Raw genomic sequence first — 20869 nt, 5'->3', positions numbered from 1 at the left:
TCTGCTATTCATACATGGTCTTCATCCCTTTGGTCTCTTGTGGGACTTCAGGATGTGTCTGGCCTTCATCTCTGTCAAAGTCAAGAGTCCTGTACTTCAGTGACAGTAAAGCACATCATGAACGTCTTTGATATTTGTGCCATAATTATAATAGATTCATCGGTCACATCCATTTTGAGTAAAGTCCTGTAACGTATCACTGTCATATGTGCTATATTAGAAATGCAAGTGGCATGTTCTGTTCCTTTTTTTATATATAGATTTTTTATATAAAATCTATAAAATATTCTGGTAACATATAAAATGAGAGTTATAAATTACTGGAATAAATGGAATATTGCAAACTAAAAGATTTTTAAATTTACAGAATGTGAATTATCTATAAAATTTCAAGTACACACAATAATTCTGAAAAATGAATTCATTACATGTTTATTAATTACACATTTTAATTTTCATAAAAATCCAGATTTTACATAATGTTTGCCATTTATAAAATGATCATAAAAATGGGCTATTTAATTATATAAAGTAATTGTAACACTATTTTGGTTGGACTTTATTTGTGTGTACTTACAGTGTACTTACCTAAGTAATATAATGGTAGCATTTTACAATAAGGTTCATTAGTTAACATTAGTTAACTACTTTAGTTAACATTGATGAACTAAAAATGAACAATACTTCAACAGCATTTATTACATTTTAGTTTCATTAACTTTATTTATTAACTTTTTTTTTTTTTTTTTTTTTTGTTACTTTTTTAACTAACATTAATTGCAATAATTGCATTGTTCATTCATATTAGTTAATACACTGACTAATATTAACTAATGGAACCTCACTGTAGTCTTACCAATATAAGGTTATTACATGAGTGAAGGTTGGGTTTAAGGTTAGTACCTAGTTAATAACCAGGTATTATAAATATCAGTAACACTTTACAATAAGGTCATTTGTTAACATTAGCTAATGTATTAACTAACATGAACGAACAATGAACAATACATCTATTGCACTATTTATTAATCTTAATAAAAAATACTGTTGTTCATTGTTTGTTAGTTCACAGTTCATCAACCAGTGTTAACAAACACAACTTGTGATTTTAATAATGCATTAGTAAATGCTGAAATTAACATTAAGATTAACAAATGCAGAAGTTTTGTTCATTCTTAGTTCACGTTAACTAATGAACCTTTTTGTAAAGTGTTACTGTAATTACTATGGTACATAGCAGATATGCATAACTTAAAAAAAGTTACCCTATTTTACAGTGTCCATGTTACAAGTGTACATGTACTTACTATAGTAATTTGCATAATTTACTTTTGTTATTTCTACAAGCATTTAACCCTAAACTAATCCCTAATTCTACAGTAAGCACATGTTGTTAATTAATATTACTCAGTATTTATTACAATGTAATAAAGACACATTAACATAAAATGTAAAGAAAGTACAATCTAAGAACGTTCATATTTAACTAATCCCAACATTTCAATCTGTCAACTGTTATTTTCATATTTACTTTCACTAAAAAGAGCTGTTATGTAAAAAAACAATTATCACAAATGACATCCGTGCACAAAACGCTAGCGCTGCTTTAGTAATGCTGACAGACGCGTGACTCCGACGTGCTAAAAACATCTTTCCATCATGTATATCAGTAGTTTTAAGTAAATTCTGTTTGTTGTTGATGATTTCGATCCCCTGAGACAACACTAACTGAACGCTATGAAAAACCTCAGACTGCTAACAGGACTGACATACATTAATAATGAGAGACTTTATCATAAACAAGACTTAAAAGCGCCGGGAGCAGATTTCAGATGTCCGCGTTTGTTTGTTTGTGTGGCGTGAGGACGATCTATGAGTGATCCATATCTACGAACGACATCCACGCGTCGGAAAGGCGCTTTTAGCCCGAGCCGGGCAGCTTGAGGCAGTCTAGATATGAAGAGAAGGCTGAATATGGATCGGCCTCCCAGAGGCTAAGTGGGATGGCTTGTTTAATATCCCCCAATTAGAGTACAATTTGAGAGATCAGCCGCTGACTAGCCCAGGCCGTCCTCACCTCTACAGAGGGGCTGTCACCTACTGTCACATACAGATACTGCAAATGTATGCGCTCAATTACGGAGCTCAGGCAGCCAGCCACGGGGCCGGGCTAAATATAAAATGGCAGCTCTGCGGCCCCCCGGAAAAGGGTCGAGGTGGGAAATAGCGCACGAGTGTATGGTAATACCCAGAGTGGCGCCTCAGAGGGGAACGTGTGATCTCTGCCTTTAGATTTATATAGGTTTACAAGACTTAAATAAAGAGTTCTCTCCAGGGGAACGGCGAGGAGGATGTGAGTCTCGGCTGCTCTCCCTCTCTCCTGCGGAACGTGTGGTGATAGGGCCCCGCTGTGACCTGTAGTGGTGTAACGACGTGGTGGCTTCCCTGCATTGGTGATTACAGGGGGATCTGGTGCCTGCGTTCACAGCTCAGCCAAAGGCAAGCAGGTCTAATTGCTCTCAGAGGGGGTGAGGGTGAGAAAGAGTCTGCAGAAGCAAGCCGCAGATGTGCCGGCCCTCCGTACGCCATCGAAACCCAGATGCGAGCGAGGAGAGAGGAAGGGAGAACGAAAACGCGAACCTCTTCTCTCTTCCATCCTACGAGAAAAGCCAAAGGAAAGCGGAAGGCAGAATGAGATGGAAGGAGAGGGAAAGAGATAGATTGTGAGAAAGGGCTCCTTTATTAAAGCTAGTGCTAATTGAGATAGGAGCCAAATAATGGAGGATGACACTTTAATGAAGACATGCTATGTGCCGCTACTTCCTCTCACTCCCTCGCTTCCTGCCAAAGAAGAAAAGAGGGAGAGAGAGCGCGCGAAAGAGTGGGAGAGGAAACAAGCGCGCACATTTCTGCTGGTATATTACAAGAAAGAAAGACATAATGTGGAGGTATCCTCGCTGAGCAGTAATGCGTTTTTGGAGCCGTGTCAAAAACACTGAGGGTAGATGTTATTGTTCCCCTGTGTTAAAACCCAATTACGCAAACCAGAGTGTGATTGCATTCACCAGCGCCGCATCTACCTACAGCTCCACTCGCTGTAAAAAATGAGATGGTGTTCACAGAACTTAAAAACAACGCAACTGTTTGCATGGCCTTTTTTTGAGTTGTATTCATCGGATTAATGATTTGACATAAATATTTTCAATTTGAAAGGATAAGAAATTCACCATCATTGTGTCAATCAACTATGTACACCTCGCTTAACTTTTAAATTGTTTAATATTATGCACTTTTTAGGCTTTCTTTAAAACTTTAAATGAAGCCTAAAGTGCCTACTGTCAAAGTAATGAAACAAAATCAAATAAAAACACCTCTCACTACCTGGTTAATGAAACACAGCAAGGGTAACAATCAACTGATCATTTTAAATACCACTAGCCAACAGATTACTAAACAAAAAAAATAAATAAATATAAAAACACTGTGTAAATAATGCAGCCGTAACTATTAATGCCCTAGTGCATTCTGGGTGGAAATGCAATAGAGACAAACCAGAAACCATTTGTTTACAGTGTAGGCTTATTTGAACTAAAAAAATAAATAAAATAACACAAATCACTTTGAAGATACCTGTGAATATCTGTGTTCAAAACATTTAAGATGATAGAACATGTTTAAAAAACAACAACATCATTACATAAAAATATAGTAGGGTAAACAAATTGACATGGACTGTTTTCATGTATTCAATTTAGTCTCAAATAACAGAGGTCAGTAAGATTTCATGTATAATAATTAAAAATACATTTTGGGGTAAAAAATTCAGTTTTACATACAGAGTTTAGTTTTTATGGATTTATTTTGGGGGTTTTAGTCATGTCATATGACTTTCGTCATCCCTTGATGTGATTATCTACATAAATTCAAAACACTAAATGGAATCAACAATAAAAGCGTGACACCACAGGACAGCAAACACATTACTCGTAACGATCAAGTTAAAGTTACAGTACAACAGGCAAAAGCATGTTTCAAGGAGACTTTTGTGGCCTTTTCTAAACTGTGACACCACAAAACCAGTCATAAGGGTCAATTTTTTTAAACTGATATTTATACAAGCTGAATAAATAAGCTTTCCACTGATGTTCAATGATGTTCGGATATACAGTAGTCAACATTTGAAGTGGATCAAAAAAAAAGTTAATCAAAGTTGTCCTAAGACAAGAACAGGTATTCTTTTTGGTTATAGGACAAATTTAACAAAAGGTTTTGATCCACTTCAAATGTTGACTACTGTAGGCCGATATATGGCCGAGATATAACTATTTAAAAATCTGTCCAAAAAAAGTTTTTGATTAAGTTTTGATATATTTACAGTAGGAAATTTACAAAATATCTTAATGGAACATGATATTTACTTAATATCCTAATGATTTTTGGCATAAAAGAAAAATCAATCATTTTGACCCATACAATGTATTTTTGCCTATTGCTATAAATATACCCCTGCTACTTAAGACTTATTTCTTTCAGTTTGGGCATCACAAGAATATCAGGTCCACACCACAAAACACAACTCTTTTGCAAATCAAATTAGAAGAAATACTTCAAAACTTTTCTCCTGCTCTCAGTCGATGATAATGAACGAAATATTCATCATCTTTCAATGAAAATGAAACGAAACATTTTTCTTCTATTATTCTGCTACATCACACAGCAGCAAATGATTACATAAAAAGCCTAATCCAGTTAATAAGCGGGTTTTATTTTCAGCGTAATGTTTTTAATATTTTTCCCTTCTCCACTTAACTTCTCCACTGCTGAGTGCACAGAAGGATTTGAGACTCATGACAAAAGCCATTACTGATCTCACTCAGTCTCTCGCTCGCAGAGATGAATGGCCTTTTACATCCTCTCACACCTACCATCGCGACAACTGTGCTCATCAAGCTAAAAACAACCTGAGTGTACCAGCCAGACTTTATACTGTATGTAAGGCCGCTTCTGAGGGTTTCTAACCCAGGGTCGCTCTGTCATGGATAGGTACTGAAAAAGCACTCCAACCTGCATAATGAGCTTTTCAAACACTCTTCATTATATAACATTCAAATGAGACGAGACAGTCAGTTTGTTCATTTGACTGTAATAAAAAAACTGCACTTTAAGTTTGTTGGTGCTAGTTTTTCCCCCTAAATGAACTCTGCAAATAGTTTGCCTGTTCTTAAAAAAAGAAAGAAATAAAGAAAGAAAGCTTCATCCACAAATTTGATTGTTTAGTATTTTGGACCTTCTTTCCCCAAAACACAGTGTAGCTTTGTTAAACGCTAGCAAAAGAGACAGCACTGCTTCAATAAATGTGTAATGAATCTAATCATCTTAGTAATCACTGCTTAATATGAACAATACGTCCTTGTTACAAAGTAACAAAGCTTTATTAAGCATTACTTTAGCTGTTGTCCTGGATTTGACCTTTGTTGATTAAAATTAGATTGAACACAATCAGGCATACAAGTGTTACAAAAGCACTGCAGTAATTGCCAATTAAGACTTTCTTGAGGAGCAGGTGTGCAGAGCACAACAACGAGTAAATCCAGCCGGCGTCGTGTATGATGCTGTTGTTAATTCCCCGAGCTGTGCTGCTGGGTGTTTGAAGCGCACGGGGAGGATCTCTGGTCATTATAGGCTGAGGTGTTGTCTTGGCATTTGGGAATTCTGCTGAAGCAGTCGATTTAGCTCAGAGTGACCTCAGAACTTCAACCTAGCTGTGTCTCTCTCTTACAGGTTGTCTTTATTTATTGTTTGTTTACGTGTGTCTTTGTTAAATTTTTGTCGTGATTATTTTCATAGCACCACCCCAGAAAGATCATTTTTCGGTTCGGCTGTCAGTCTTGTTAATTGTTCAGTAGCGCCATCCAGCGGAATATGATCCGTCTCCGTTTTCCCTTCAACTTCTTTCTCCCTCTCCTCGCTCTTTCACTCTTTCCTCCAAATTTCAGTGTTATAGTGTGTGATAGTAAAAAATGAGCCGTCTTTAACAGGGGGAGCTAAGGTTCTTTTGATTGAAGTGAGTGATTTTCACAAGCGCACCTGCGTAAAATTGATGATGATGCTGTTGAAACCATTTATTACAACTTTACTAAGATGAATATGAGCTGTGTTTTCTCATCATGCAAATGCAGGCGGATAATAAGGCCTCTCTTTCTCTGGAGACAGAAAGCGGGGGAACTTTTCCATCTTTCCCTCCTTTTTTTCCCCCCCTCATAGTTTCTGGTTTTGCTCCAATGAAAAAGATATCATTTCTTTCTCTCCGCAAAGTGCGGCGAGCGCTCTGTCATCTTCGACCACTGCATTAGGTGATAGGCAGACAAAAGGAGAATGCATTATCGTCGGCGAGGATCAGATTGGGAGCGTCGCAGCTGAGGCCTATCAATCATCTGTCACGAGAACTCGCTTCGGATTCCGCGTCGACTGATCCTGATCGTTGCAGGCAAGCTCGCGCGCTGTACTTTGCGTGACCCAACCTGTAAACATCATCCAACAAAAACAGCACCTGTCACTTTCCTCAGGCGCAGAGGCACAAAAAACGCTCGCTGCGGGAAATGTGCACATTCGACAAAAGCGCAACTTGGTATTCAGATCACATCGGAGTTCAATTCGTTCTGTATTACAGCTCCAGCTCAATGGGTGGTGATTATAGTGTCATTGTCTCTTTGTTTGTTTGTTTGTTTATTCATTTTCTTTATGAGACTTCCTCATTCCTCAGCTTCAAGTTAATTTAGATGCCCTGCTGAGGTGCTCCTATTCCACTTCCAATATTAAAGACACACCTCATCATGTTGAGCTGCCCTTGCTGCAAAAACGAGGGAGAAAAACGAATGAAAGAGACAGAGGGAGAACGGATACTCGTCAGCTGAGGTTAGCGTGAGCGCTTTGGCCGGGAAAACAAATGAATTTGATTACAAATGCACTACAGAAAAAATCATTAGTCCAGGCGGGTGGAACCGCACAGATTTGGAATACAAAAAGGACATTAAAATGGCCTCAGCAAGACAACCAATCTGAAAATGTAAATGTGCGCGAGAGACAGTTACCGACTGTAAGTAATTACCTGAGAGAAGAGAAGCAAGCAGAAAGGTTTACATTAAAGCACTGAGTAGGTCATTACACCGTAGCGGAGGTTGAAGCTGGGTTTCTGATAGTGTTTTACACTTGACTCCTTTGGCAATAAAAAACGTGAATTTTTTAGCAAAATATTCTTCTTAAATCTTAAATGGCATAAAATTTGCTAACTGAATCTGTGTATATGTTTGTTTTAAATTATATGAAATATATACCCAATATATATATTTTCATTTTTAATGTTACTAATTGATTAATAAAATATAAAACTTAAGTTACAGCGGGAGTCCGTGTCTCTTTCGCCTCACCTGAGCCCATTGAGTTTTAACAGACCCCCTAAAGCGTGCAATGAGTTTGGTGGGGGCTAACTGAGAATGAATGGGGGAAAGTCAAGTGAGAAGAGGATGTGACTGGTTATGATTGGCTGTGATTGGTTCATGTGATAAATCCCACCTCTTGTGTTTGAGCACATTCCACGTTCACAAATCAGCCTGAATGAACAATATAGTGGCGTTAATGGGGAAATTAATTTTAAAAGCAAGTAAACAACTCACAAACTTAGATATAACCACATTGTTGCATCAAAATAAGACTTAAAATGGGCTGAAAAATCCCATCTGTGGGAGATTTTAGTAAGTAATCAGCTTGGTGCAGTTTAAAGTAAATCTCTTTCTGTGACCAATATTTACCGAGCTTTGATGACTGATGATCCCAAAAACTTTTAAAAAGAATAGCTGAACAAGAGTTCACAAATAAAATATATTGTTTAAATTGTTACTGCCTTGGGTAATTATTTCAGAATAAATATAAAATGCTTAAAAAAACATTAACTTGATGAGATTCACACTTGGCTTTAATAAACAGAATATTAATCAAATTGTTAATGTAAAAATATAAAATAGATTTTTGTTTCTTTTTCCGTATAGTGTAAGTAATGTTTATTTAACCAAGCGAATATGACTGACATAATGTTAATATACCAACCTATTGAAGTACTGAAATCTGTTTTGTACCTATGTAATACACTAATAACCACCAAAAGCAGGCAGTGATGAGAAAGTCACATGATGAGCCAAAGCTCATCACAAGCAGCTTTTATATATTAACATTATATAGAAGGTGCACAGTGATATTCACACAAACACTAAACACCATCATGGTAACACACATGAAACTGAAATAATGCAATAAACATTTATTCAACAACATTAGATGTAACATACAACCCTAATGTACAAATAGATAGATAGACAGACAGATAGACAGAATTAATGAAAGTTGCTAAATAAATAAATAACCCTACAAATACCCTACTTTTATTAAATGAGCACTAGACTGAGGAGCCATGCAGAGCAGTGGCTCGGTCTATGACATGGAGCAGTAACTCAGGGAAAGGGGGCTGAGCACTTGTAATCCTTAATATTACCAGGACAAGATCCTCTTCATCTGTGAGCCAATCACCCTTGTGCTCTGACAGCCTATTGTGCATTTTCCTCTCTTTGTGAAGAGACGCACAGTTTCAACTCATCCACCTCCCACAGTATGGGGTTAAGACTACTCATAGTCTATTGCTTAGTCACAGTCCGATATCCTCCCATGAGCTACAGTACTCAGCACATAGCTCAGTGAGTACAGAGTGAATGTATCACACGTAACACATATGTCATTAGCATAATTCGATAAAATAAAAAAGCTCAGATTGAAAATAATACACTGCAGGCACTGTTTCAGGGTTATCGAGTGTTTTTAAGTGGTCAAAATGTGATATAATGGCAATGTTTACATGAGCAGTTTAGAGTAAATACAGTATATATGAAAGCAGTTATAATAAATAGTCAAAAAATTCTCAATATTACTGCTTTTGCTGTATTTTGGATCAAATAAATACAGGTTTGGTGAGCAGAAGAGACCTCTTTAAAGAAAAACATTAAAAAACTTTTGACTGGTAGTGTACAGTATATCATTTTTTTAAATCAAATTTTAATTAAATAAATATAAAGATTATCATTAACATTATAAATAAACATTACTTACACTATCAGAAAAAATAACAAAAAAACATGAATCTCATCTCAAGTTAGTGTTTTAAGCATTTTTTTATTCCAAAATAACTCAAGGCAGTAACAATTTAAACTTAAAATGTAAAATATATTTTATTTGTGATTTAATGTTCAGCTATTATTTTTAATAGATAACTTTTAATTGTTTTTGAATTTTGGGGATCATCAGTCATCAAAGCTTGGTAAATATTGGTCACAGACTTGGATATTTACTTTAAATTTCACCAGGCTGAGTGATTACCTATTAAAAAGTCCGCCATTTTAAGTCTTATTTTGATGCAGCAAAGTGATTATATCTAAGTGTGTGAATTGTTTACTTATGTTAAATTAGTCTTCCTATTAACGGCATTATATTGTTCATTCAGACTGATTTGCAAACGTGGAACACGCACAAACACTAGAGGTGGGATTTATTGAATGAACCAATCACAGCTGAACATATCCAATCAAATCGCAATGGAAGCATTGTCTCCTCTTACGTGAGTTTTCCCCATTCAAACCCCCAGACAAACTCACTGCACGCTTTAGGGGGTTCTATATATTGGTCATTCTATAATTGTGGGTACATCTCATGTCCGTGAGGTATATTTTTAATATATTTTCAAAGCCCAGATGCTTAATGTTCAAGTACACAATTGTATTTTTCCCAATCACACTACTATATGTTGAAAAAGCCATATCTTTTGTGCAAAAATAATGTTCATATCACATACAACCCTGGTATTCAACTGTCTGATTTTGCAAAGTTGTTCATTCTACTCTGCATTTAAGCATAAAAATGACCTCAAATATAAATTAATTTCATCGTTTTACCTTCAATTAGATTAGGTTATCAAGACATTTAGGTTTATTGTGATATAAGTTGTTTTATTTGTGTCTGAAAAACCATTGTCAACTAAGTTACTCACTAGAACCCCCCTTTCAAAAAGGAATGGTTTGTCCTATTCTCGCATAATTTGCACAGTATGTTGATATTTTCTCTAGAAGCACATGGATGAAACACTGGAAGTTAGGTTCTCTCTCTTTCCCCTAATATTCATCAATTAATTGCCAACAGTGTTACACAAGTATTATTGCTGCAAATTTTAACAAGACAATTTAAATAAAACTTATGTTTTGATTATGAAAATATATTTGTAAACATACCATATGCTCAGTAGTTCTAGGCTTCCATGCTGAGTATAGGCCCAAACCACTAAAAATGTCAGCTAAGTTACCTGTCAACTGTGTTACCCAGTAAAGGTAACATGGTGGACAGTAGCAAACATAGAATGTATTTTATGCACATATTCCTACAGATCATCTTTATTTATATAGCACTTTATACAATATAGATTGTTTCAAAGCAGCTATGTAAAGTTTGGGTTTTTGGGAAAAAGTAAAACATTTTTCTTCACATTGTCAAATTCTAAATGTACCCCTAATTATAGAATGACCCATATATCTCTTTTGTACCATTATCCAGCACATGTCCTGACTGTCACTTTTGATCAATTTAATGCATCTTTGCTTAATGAAAGCTTGTGTCCGCCTGTGTGTATTTCGATGTAATACATCTTTGTTTATCAAATCATAGTTCTGTATTTGGGTCCATGCGATTTGAGTACACCTAAAAATATTCAGTGAGTCTCCATCACTTCACCCAACTTCTCCTCTTTCACTCTCTCCTCTGAGATATTTAATTTACAAGTGTAAGAAGGGCTCTCTCTTTCTCTGTATATCTTTTTATTCTCCATTTCCCCCATTCCCCTTTTTTCGTCTTCTTATCAGGATAATAAAAGGATCTTAAAAGTGTCTGTATAGGCTACTCTTTCATATGCTTCTGGTTATTGCATTGCAAATTTAGGGCCCCTCCGGAGTCCAGTAAATCCTTCAACAAATGTCTTCGAAAAAGTGTGTCTGGAGGTGACGAGACGCAGGCCTGGGAGGGGTGAGGAGAAAATAGACTGCAGCGCAGGAAAATGACTTTTTCTCTTTTCTCGCTCTGCTTCTTTCTTTTTCTTCTCATTCCCCCTTTCTCTCTTTCTCTCTCATTGGCCCTCATAGATCATTAGAAGGTTTTAATTAAAGGTTGGAGGATTAGGCCAGTTAGCCACAGTCATTTGTGTTTCTTTTTTCTTTGTTTTTCTCTTGTACTCTCTTTTTCTCTTTTCTTCTTATCTACGCTCCAGGTTGTGCTGCTATTTAAGGGCCTGATTGAGGGAGAGGATGTAAATACTGTGTGTGACACTCGTATCTGTGTGTGTGTGCGACTCAGGTAAGAGTTCTTGGCACTGCGTGGAGTAAGCGGCCCTCGATATTAAGGCAGAGTTGTGATCAAAGACATCCACCCACGTGGCTTCAGATCTAAAGGAGCTGGTTCCCTCTGGGTGAAGCTGACTGCAGGGGAGACCCTCACTCCGGGAGTTAAGAGCTGAACGAAAGCTGCCGTCAGATCAGCACAGGCCCGCAGGGGGTCTCACCTCAATCGCTTCCTACTGCGTTCACCTGGGGGCAGGTGAAATCGCACAACTACCCTTAAAATGCAAATCCAGACCACTCTAGCACCAAGCTTACGAGTACTCATACGTTATATAAACATTTACATTGCATAACATCTGCCTCTTCTACAGTTCATATATGAAATACAGACCTTTTTACTAGGAGGAGCATATATGTGATCCTGGACCATAAAACCAGTCTTAAGCAGCACAGGTATATTTGTAGCCATAGCCAACAGTACACTGCATGGGTCAAAATCATCGATTTTTCTATTATGCCAGAAATCATTATGATATTAAGTAAAAGAAGATAATTTGTAATTTTTACATTTGATAACTTTAAAGGTGATTTTCTCAATATTTCGATTTTTTTTCACCCTCAGATTCCAGATTTTCGAATAGTTATATCTCGGCCAAATATTGTCCTATCATAAAACCATACATCAATGGAAAGGTTATTTATTCAGCTTTCGGATGATGTATAAATCTTAAAAAAAAAATGACCCTTATGACTGGTTTTGTGGTCCAGGGTCACACACACACACATACACATACATACACATATATACGTCGGCGATAGCTGATAGCCTTGTAGGCAGCTCGCCGACATAGAGCACCTTTGCGCTTCGGGTGTCCCGTGTTCGAATCCCGACTTGAGGACCTTTCCCGATCCCGTCCCCCTCTCTCTCACTCCCACTTCATTTCCTTTCCCATCTGATCTGTCCTATCCTCACAATAAAGGCAAAAATGTCAAAAAAACAAACCTAAAAAAAAAATGTATGCATGTATTTGATCAAAAGTACAGCAAAATCAGTTATTCAATCAGCTATAATCATTTTTTTTAACTGTTTTCTATTTGAATTGTTAGGACTGAGTTGTGTAGTTTTGGGTATTTTGGTTTCTCTTTTCTGTTGTATGTTTTCTGATTTGGGGTGTGACTTGAGTGCACCTGATGCGCATCATGGCTCTTATTTAAACGTGGTGCAAGAGTTCGTCTGCGCTGCTGCTCCACTGTTGCATGGGCAGTTTGCCAAAGCCGCTCTCCAATTTTGTGACATTATGTTTTGTTTTCGCATTCATTCACTAGCGCTGACCACACTTCATTGGGCATCCATTCACTCGCATTTCACACTGATTCAACCTACTGATACTGACATCCTGATTAATTTATTTTGGTTAATTTTGTTGTAATAAATATGTTTGAAGTTATTCCGCCGTGTTGTCTCCCTTAATGTTACATCTTTGAGCCAGGTGTAACAATATTTTAAAATGTAATTTATTCGTGTGATTTCAAGGCTAAATTTTTAGCATCATTACTCCAGTCACATGGCCCTTCAGAAATCGTTCTAATATTCTGATTTGCTGCTCAAAAACATTTATTATTATTATGTTGAAAACAGCTGAGTAGTTTTTTCAGGTTTCTTTGATGAATAGAAAGTTCAGAAGAACAGCATTTATCTGAAATAGAAATCTTTTGTAACATTATAAGTGTCTTTATCATCACTTTTGATCAATTTAAAGCATCCTTGTTAAATAAAGTATTCATTTCTATCATTTCTTTTCCAAAAAGAGAAATACTGACTTCAAGCTTTTGAATGATATATTGTATAATGTTACAAAAGCTTTGCTGATCTTTGGATCTTTCTTTTCACCAAAGAATCCTAAAAAAAAAAAGGGGTAACTGTTTTAAATATTGATAATAATAAAATGTTTTTGAACAGAAAATCAGCATATTAGAATGTTTTCTGAAGGATCATGTGACACTGATAACAGGAATAAATTACATTTTAAAATATATTCAAACAGAAAACAGTTTAAATAGTAGAAATATTTCAAAATTGTACTGTTTTTGCTGTACTTTGGATCAAATAAATGCAGGCTTGGTGAGCAGAAGAGACTTAAAAAAAACTTACTGTTCAAAAACTTTTGACATGTATAATGTAAGAACATACATATTAAGTGTATAAACATACATTATTATATGACTGAATTAATTCAGCTTCACAAGGTTAAAAGACACTTTTCAGGGTCAGATCATGGAGAAACATTGCATGAAGAGAAAAAAAACGCATTGTTTCTGAGAAAAGTTCTTGAATTTTTTGAGAAAATACACTTTCAAACTTTCAAGAGCTGATTCAAAAACACCTCTTTAGCTCTCCCTCGACTCTGTCTCGTTCTCCGTCTCAATGTGCTGTGAGCGCCGTCAGAATGCAGGTGCGAATGACAGTGCAGTATGGCAACGTTTGATGGCCTTGACAGCCTGTCAGAGGGAAATCACTGCCACATGGCTCTCTTTCTCTCTTGCTCTGTCTTTCTCTCTTGCTCTTTTTCTCCCTCTATCTCTGACTGGTTGAAGGGTTGACCCTTTCAGCTGGCCCCGCTGGTCACGTCATCACTGTCTCTCTCTTGCTCTCACTCTGACAGAAGACATGAGCCACTGGACACGCCAGGGACCGGACAGGTGAAGCCCAATGCACGCACACACACAAAGACTCACACAAGCTGCTCATACAGACAGACAAACAGACACACACACACAGAGCCTTTGGCTTTCACACATTTATCCCTCATGTTTTGTTAAAATTGGCTTCTACATTATATTTGGCAATCATTGATGTGTAAAAGGTATAATAATATAGCATTAGTACAATGTTTGATCCAGTATAACCCAAAATAAAATAAAATAAATCTGATATTTTGACTTAAATGTGTTATCAAGTTGAAATTTAGTTTTCAACCAATTGAGAAAAGGAATGTAGCATCAACCTAATGCTTATATACATGTCTTTAAAGCTATCAAAATAGCCTTGGGGTAAGAACTGAGCATGAGTGTTAAAACACTTTCGAACACACATAGCAACACGTCCCGCCCCCCGTGTCTGTCTGAGCAGCTGGGAGGGATGAGCAGTGAAATGGCAGAGCAGACTGACGTTTGGAGCAGAACATCCTCTGGCTGCAGGAGCTGACAGACAGACAGGTAAAGCACAGACAGAACCGCAGTCTACAGTGCTGACAGACAAAGAGAGAGAAAACAGGGAGCGTTTTAGGGAGTTACGTTTGGACACGGAGCAACAGGAGATGAGATGTGTCTGTCTCTGATAGAGATGATGGAATTGCCACTTGCTGTGACAAAATGAGAGGATTAACGTCATGTATTGCACGTGTGTTCAACGTTCATGTGTGCGTGCTCAGAAACAAGACATCCCTCAGAGCAATGCCTTGAGCCCCCTACTGAGAGAGGAACATCCACTGTCAAGGTCTCTTTCACCATGGTAAAGCACAAGAAAAGGTGCTTGATAGAGCTTATACACTTCTTTCAAATAAATTAGACAGGCCACGTATACACTGTAGCTAAATATGGCTGTCAGCCCTCCTCCAAGTGCTTAATATCAGCCTGTGCACACAGTTTATTTACAGGAGAGACAACTGCACGTATTGACAATTATATTTAAAATAATGTGTATACTACATACAGACACAAACTCAACAACTAGTTGCTAAAGATGTAATTAAAAGACTTTGTAATTAAAATTGCCCCATGATTTACTCACCCTCATGCCATTCTGGGTGTATATGACTTTCTTCTTTCAGACAAATACAATCAGTTGTATTAAAAACAATTCTGTCTCTTCCAAACTTTAAAATGGCAGTGAATGGGTGTTGAAATTTTTTTCCAATAAAGTACATCCATCCATCATAAAAAGTGCTCCACACGGCTCCAGGGGGTTAATAAAGGCCTTCTGAAGTGAATGCTTTTGTGTAAGAAAAATACCCATAATTAAAACTTTTTGAACTGTAATCTCTAGTTTCCACTAGTTTCCATACGTTCATGAGAGTGGCGTTCCAGCGGATGACGTAGGATGTAGGTACCATAAGCTCTGGTGAGAATATTCTAGTCTTGCGAGAACCAAGTTTTGTTTACAGCAAAGGAAAACCAGTCTCCTCTTTGCTTATATCGAAATCCTCTGACATTTTCTTTACAAATTTTCATTTTGTAATTCTAATTCGTGACCGGTGTTTTGTTTTGCTCTCTCCACTGCGCTTCCGCATTCATCAGTTCTGTTTTCGCATATGTCCTACGTCATCCGCTGGAAGGCCAATTAGACAGTTAGAGGAAGCTAAAGATTACAGCTTATAAAGTTTTAAATATGGATATTTTTCTAACAGAAACACATCGATTCATTTCAGAAGGCCTTTATTAACCACCCAGAGTCATGTGGAGTACTTTTTATGATGGATGGATGCACTTTATTGGACTTCAAAATCAACTTTGTAAAAATACAATTTCTGTGGAATACAATTTTATTCGTTTTATTTGTTTATTTTTGTTCAATCATACAGTGGAACTCAATTGCCACTAAAACTGTTATTATTTCTTCAAAATATCTTATTTTATGTTCTTTAAAATAAAGTCATACAGGTTTGAAATGACATGAGGGTGAGTAAATGATGATCTGGCAACCATGATGTGGAAAATAAACAACCCAGGCTCATGAAAATATGTGCCTCTATATACATTTTTGCAACACTGTATTAATGTACATTAATGGACATTTCACGGCAGTTTTAAAGTGAAATATCCGGAGAGTGGCGCTAAAACACACGTTCAATACGTGACAGTGGTATGTTTTTATTACGTTGGTACAGGCAAGCATTGCTGATTTTTATTACGCTGCTTGAGGTACGTATTGCAGCTGTTCAGAATTCAAATATCCAGGTAGTGTTGCTAAAGGTTTATGCTTTATCATGTTGGAAATATCCCCTACACCAAACCCAACCCTAAACCTACCTGACAGTGTTAACAAATGCAAAAGTGATATAAAAACACATTTGTTGATCCTTGCGCGGATTTGAGCTGTTTTGTCAAACCATAGTTTCACAGGGTTTAGGGAGCTCTTCATTATCGCGTGAGCTACCGAGCAAACTTACTGAATTAGAAAACTCACGCATATGAAGCTGTATATGTGACGACAACGTTCAAGCGTTTTCAAATTGCGCAGGATGTTAAATTGTTTTGAAGTCATAACATAATATTCTGCAAGTAAATGTGTGAAAATAAGGCTTTGTTAATCAAAACTATGTACTTGTAAATCATACTTTGTGTGGAAAGGAATAAAAGTTGTCAGAGTTTTACTCCCTCTAGTGTTCATTTCAACTGCAAACTGCAGTGATTTGTACATACGTAAGTTTTTTATTTTCAGTTTTGCAGAAATGTATATAGATGCAAAATGTTTGCAGGTCATTCATTTAAAATACAATGAAGACACAGCACCACAGAGCAAGTAACTGTTCTGTCGACTGGCCCTAAACTCACTTACACTGGCAAGTCATCTTTACTGATCAACCCTGAACAGACTGATATGATTATGTCTATTTGCATTACAAATTCAGGAGTGACTGTGTGTACACACACAGAATTATATTTCAGAGGTTGGTTTTTGACATCCAAAACTTTGCAGCTTTCACAAAAATAACCAGAAACACCTGACAAACCCGCTTCACAGTCCAGATCAGCACGGCAGTACACAGTCCCTCTCCCTGATAAACACGCTCATCAAACAGCCCTCTCAAAGCACGCAGGGATGAATTATACACCGCGCTCATAATCCGGAGGTCACAGCGGCATTGAACTTGATTGAAATGAATGAGAGAATTAGCCTGCAGTCATTGTGATTCCTGCCTTTGAAGCACCTCAGTCCTATTGGCAGCTTCACAATCGGAGCTACAGATGTCCGTCTGTCAAAGTGCCTGGAGCTGCGGCGTACTGGCTGAGGGCGGACAGACAGGAGGTTGGATCTGCGCAATATTTCTGAACAGATGACAGAGGTGAATTATTCACATTGTTATGGAGGCCCCCTTCTTCTCCTTCATAAATCTTCCTCTCCTGATGGAAACAATGGCAGATCAGGGAGAGGGGGAGTGATACCTGCTTTTCTCCCAGTTTAACAAAGACCATTTAGCATCAGATAATTCAGAAAGCAGAGAGAGCACTGGATGTTGCACATGCATTGATAATCCCACGATATTAGACATTAACATAGTCATTGACTTCTTGAGGTAATTTTAGGAGGTATTAATGGAGCTTGACTGCAGAGCAAATGGAACATTTCATTTTTGGAAAACAGGTGAAGCAGCAGAGACAGGGTTAAGTTCCTGCCTCATGTACTCGCGGCCAGAGGCTGTTTGTTTCTTTTTAAAATGGGCGACACGCCATATGTGGAGGTCATTAGTCTTGACAAAAAAAGAAATACTGTCCTTCACTTATTATAAAGGACAATGTGTCAATGAGGAAATTAACTTTTTCCCTGTCACACTTTTTGTGTCCTTGACTTTTTCCTCTGTTGCTGTTTCTAATAAATAGGACAGCCTTTGTTTGTAATACTAGAGAAACAGTATTACTAGACTAAACCATTACTAGAGCGCAATGCAAAGGGCATATTAGATGAAGTATATTTAAAAGCTATATTAAATAATGATCAAATTCCATAGTCTGTACATGATCGGTATAACATTTTAAACTAAATAAAATAGCTCTTTATATTTTGTAAAATTGTTTTAAATTATTGTAGATCAGTGTCGGTCAAGACAGATCTAGACAGATATAGATAGAGACGGTTCAACAAATTAACAGTTAGGCATTACCCTTCAAATTGTGCAAACTGAAACTGCGAACTGAAAAAAAAAAAACACCCAATGGAAACGCATCAATTTGCATTGCATTTACAGGTTACCTGCATACAAAAAAGTCACATGATTATTCTTAACTACTATAGTTACTTAACTACTATAACTTCCAAATAACATCTCATACATAGCTGATCTCAAGTGTAAGGGGCTTTACTTGCCATTAATGCTTGAATAGCCCCTTATTTACACTGCATTACGACTCCAAGATGGCAACCAGAGCTAATCATGGCCACTCAATGCTGGTGTTTATGGTGTTTTTCTGAAGCATCCCAGAAGTGCCTTTCCACGTTGCTTTACTAAAGATAAACGCATACGTTTTCGTCGATTAAAAATAATGGCTAGTGCTGTGGCTGTGATATACATAAACCTACCCAGAGCAAACGCCATGACCTATTGCGAGAGAAAAAAAAAAAATCACGCTTTAGCCGCATAATATCACTTAATGGAAATGCTGTCAATTCGCAATGGATTTTTTAGCGACATTTATAAAATATCCCAAAATTTTTGCGCTAATCTGTAATGGAAACCCGTTTAGTGATAAGGTGGAAGGTGGAATTCAGAGAGGTAGAAAGACACAAGCTGCATTTCCATTATCCTTCAAATTGTGCAAATTGAAATTGTGAATTGAAAATACACCTAATGGACACATTTAAACTTGCAAAAACTCATATATTGCAAAAAAGCTTGCATGAGGCAGTTTTTCAGGCAATTCGAAAAAGGAATATTTCGCAAAACTGCAATGGAAACGGCTTTTTCACATTTACAGGTCACCTTGTGTACGTAAAAATCACATGATAATTTTTTAAAGGGAGTCACATGAAAAGTCACATGATCATTCTTTAAATGTGAAAATAAAAATAACGACTTCATTCAACAGTTCACAATTGTGTCACTGCAGTGCCATTTTGAAGAATATCTGCTGAAAGCAAACTACGTACGCTGTTCTGTGTCAGCTGTACCACGCGGATACATCTTTTACGTTCTTTACGCTTTGATTTGAACGAAAACATTGTATCTGTGTGGTGTGGTGCTGTATTATGAAAATGGCGCTATGGTGACTCAGATGAGATGAATTGTTGAATAAAGTTGTTATTTTATTTTCTTTGTGTACAAAAAGTATTAAAGCATACAATTGAACCACTGATGGCAGATGGACTATTTTGACGATGCCTTTCATACTTTTCTGGGTCTTGACAGTGGTATTTACTTGGCAGTCAATGGGACAGTCACAAGCCTCCCGGTTTTCATCCAAAATATCTTAAATGGTGTTCCAAGACAAATAAAGCTTTTACAGGTTTGGAACGACATGGGGGTAAGTGATTAATTAGAAAATTTTTATTTTGGGGTGGAGTAACCCTTTAATGTACTACATCTTCAAAAAAAAAAACACCTCATATGTGGCCGCTTACACAAGCATTCACTACACAATTCTTGGATAAGGGGCTTTCCTTGCTATTAAAGCTTGGATAACCCCTTATGTACACTGCTAAACTCTGCAGAGCTGATTGTGGCCACTTTAGTCAGTGCTTGTGTTTACACCAGGCGCGCCGCGGCTTGTTTCAGTTTCAAAGGCACCCTAGAAGCGGCTCTCCGCTTCTTCTGTAAAGATAGATGTCCACGTGTTCAACGATTGACATTAATGGCTAGTGCAGTGGCTGCAACATATGTAAACATATGTGACATACATACCAACATCCATCGCCATGACTTTTACATTTTAGTCGCATAACATCGGTTAATGGAAACGCCGTCATTCCGCAACAGTTTTTTATTGACATTTATAAAATATTGCAAAGTTTTTATGCAAATCTGTAATGGAAATGCAACTAGAGAGCGAAAAACATACAAACAGATGTAGATATACAGACAGACAAACTCACAGACAGACAAACAGAAAGAAAGACAGAAGTCCCTTTCACACAGTAATAGTAAACTGCTGTAAAATTACTGGAACAACTTTACCGGTAAATACAAAAAAGCACTGTTCTACAGGCAATGACGTCTTTTTCCCGGAAAAGCACCATTCACATATCAGTTTCAAAATACCGGTATATTCTGTGACATTATTAACCTGAAAAGACCTCTAAACGGTTGTGCCTCCAGGTGTTGTGTTTGTAAACATGGAGGGGTATACAGTGTTTTTCTTGATTTTTAATTTTTGTGTCAAACTTTCACACTCATGCAGCTGCTTAATACATCATATCAGATGACTTCAAACCCGACTACACAGTGTGGAGTAAATTTGTCATTGTGTCAGAATTGTATGATTGGCCCAGAGTAGACGTCTTGCGTTGGCGCGTTCTGAACTCTTACGAGCTCATACCACGTTCACACAGAGCACATTTCCAGTAATTTACTGGTAATGTTGCAACTTCTCATACTGGTAAATTGCCAGAACGAATTTACCAGTATTTTTTAAAAAGGTCCTGTTCACACATGATCTCTTAACAGTAATTAACCGGTAAAGACTGTATGTGTGAAAAGGGGCTAGAAAGACACAAACAGCCAGACAGATAGATAGAT

Source organism: Labeo rohita, chromosome 7 (assembly GCF_022985175.1).
Source record: "Labeo rohita strain BAU-BD-2019 chromosome 7, IGBB_LRoh.1.0, whole genome shotgun sequence".
NCBI lineage: Eukaryota > Metazoa > Chordata > Actinopteri > Cypriniformes > Cyprinidae > Labeo > Labeo rohita.
The sequence above is the reverse complement of the archived record's forward strand: the minus strand, read 5'-3'. Positions refer to the sequence as shown.